A 2,528-nucleotide genomic window follows, 5' to 3' on the forward strand; every position below is an offset into this window, starting at 1 on the left:
GTCCACAAAGAAGAGTAGGTGAGGACAGATCAAAGGATATGAACATTTAAAGTGTGGAGAAGTTAAACCACTGATAAACGGATCTAAAGATTTAAAAATTCACAGACAAGAGCTGATCTGGAGTAGAAGACACTTTGTTTCAGGGCTTTAAAATCAATGGTGATCATTTTTAACAGTCTGAATAAAAACATACTATGTGTGCATGTATTGCTTTAAGCCTCTAAGTTCTGGAGTGATTTGCTATCTAACAATGCATAACTGATTCACATTTTAATTTAGGATTTTATGAGTGCAGCTCATCCAAGTGTAGCTGTAGAACCAAGGAGTTGGAGACGAATAGAGGTGAAGATACATAGATATAAGCAGGCCAAACAACGAATATGAAGCAATATGCCACAGTGTGGAATAAATAGACAATGCGTGCTGTGGTCACCCAGGATAATGGCATGACTTGGGGTAAAGAAGAGAACCAAGAGTCCAACTGGATCCAAAGTATTGATTAAAGAGGTAGGGTAGAGGATTGTCAACTTGAATGTCAAGAGCTTCAAAAGAGCAGAACTTTTTATAAGAAGAAGAAGTAATTATTTGGGAGCTGGACAGGGACCCAGGGAAAGACCACTGATACCATGTTTCAACCTCAGATGCTCCTGGAAATGGGTTCTGTTGGTAAGTGTGAAAGTGCACGGTAAACTGCTTTCACCATACCTTGGGTGAGGTATGCTGAAGACAAGTACAGATCAAGACGGGGAGAGAACAGAAAGAGTTTGACAGTTGTTATTCACAGTTCCCTGGGGAGGGCCACTCAGAGGAAGCACCAAGGTCCGTAAAAAAGCAGGAGAGCCCAGCCGGCATGGCTCAGTGGTTGAGCACTGACCTATGAAGCGGAAGGTCATGGTTCGATTCCCATTGAAGGCACATGCCAGGGGGCAGGCAGGAGGCAGCCAATCAATGATTCTCATCATTGATGTTTCTATCTCTCTCTCCCTCTCCCTTCCTCTCTGGAATCAATATATTTATATGTTTTTAAAAGCAGGAGAAAGAGAACTGTGGGTTTGAGCCCTTATTTTGGTTTCTCTAGAAAGGAATTGTGAGGGAGGGCAAGCAGGTTTATAATTGGCTAATCTGTCTAATTTAAGTGGGCTTTGCGACACAGGGGCTGCCCCTGGTTGTCAGATACCTAGCCCTGGGGCAATTAGCATGAGTGTTTAGTAGCCTGGAGTGTGAGGACCCAATATAGGAGATGGTTAGGGGTATAAACTTAAGGGACTGCTCAAGAAGGGAACTGAGTAACGTTTTATAAAAGGAAAGATTAAACTAAGTGCACATTTCCCAGCACACACATTGAGATGGGATTGTAAAGTTTACCTGAGATTTCCAAAAGTTATTGCCCCAGTGCATAGTCTGGAATGGGGCAGGGTGTGATGGTGGGACTCTGTACAAGGTACTGTTAATTCAACAAAACATTTATAAACATTGGTGTGGTGGTGGATTTATATAGTTATAGTTCTATTAAAAATGAGCACCTATATTATTTGAAACTTAATAATACCTTACAAACTTTATTCACCATTGACCTAAATAATCCTGATATTCCATTCCCTAACACACCACCACCACGATTTTTCAGATGTTAACATTTTTATATATTTGCATCATATCTTGTTTGAAGAAATAAAATCACAGGTATGGCTGACATTCATATTCTCCTTTCTCCAACCCAGTTCCCCTAGAATTCTTCCTGTGATTCGCCTGCTGGCCTCTGGGCTTGGTGCCTTAGGTCTGAAGCCCTTTGGTTTACTAGTAGTTTTTCTGGAGAAAAAAAATGAGAATTGGAAAGTAAGACCTAACTGTTCCTTAGGGAAACTTTTAACCTTATGACCAACTCCTATCTCACCTTCAAATGTACCCAGAGTAGACCTAACTGTTCCTTAGGGAAAGTAGGTCTACTCTGGGTACATTTGAAGGTGACCTAACTGTTCCTTAGGGAAACTTTTAACCTTATGACCAACTCCTATCTCACCTTCAAATGTACCCAGAGTTTGACAATTAAAAGTATCTGCAAAAAAAAGCAGCTGGTGGTGCCTTCAATTCCTGCATTTCTCTGGCACTCTGTGAGACAAGCCTTGCTCCTTATCAGCATCTCTTTCTACAGGGGTCTAAGTTTTGACCTTCTCTGCTCTCTACTTTAGGTAGACCACTGCTTCAACTGTTTGCCATTTTCCAACAATTTTGCTGATTTCTGGCATCTTTTGCCATCTCTTACCCCAATCTTTGTCCTTTTAGGTTTGTACTACTTATATTTGAGGGTTTTAGAGAGGGGGAAACCTATATTCAATCAACCAAGCTCACCAAGAAACTCCTTTAGATAAGAAACTGGATCACATGTAATGATGAGGCATTATCTAAATAAAAGAAGACTTGGTATTCAATTCTAAATTAACCAAAAAAAATTAAATTTTATTTTTGCCTCTTAGGTTTCTGCTACCACATGTTGGGACAGAAATGCTTTTTGTTTGTATCACCTATAT

This window comes from Plecotus auritus, assembly GCF_963455305.1.
Source record: "Plecotus auritus genome assembly, chromosome: 6".
In the NCBI taxonomy this organism is placed as follows: Eukaryota; Metazoa; Chordata; class Mammalia; order Chiroptera; family Vespertilionidae; genus Plecotus; species Plecotus auritus.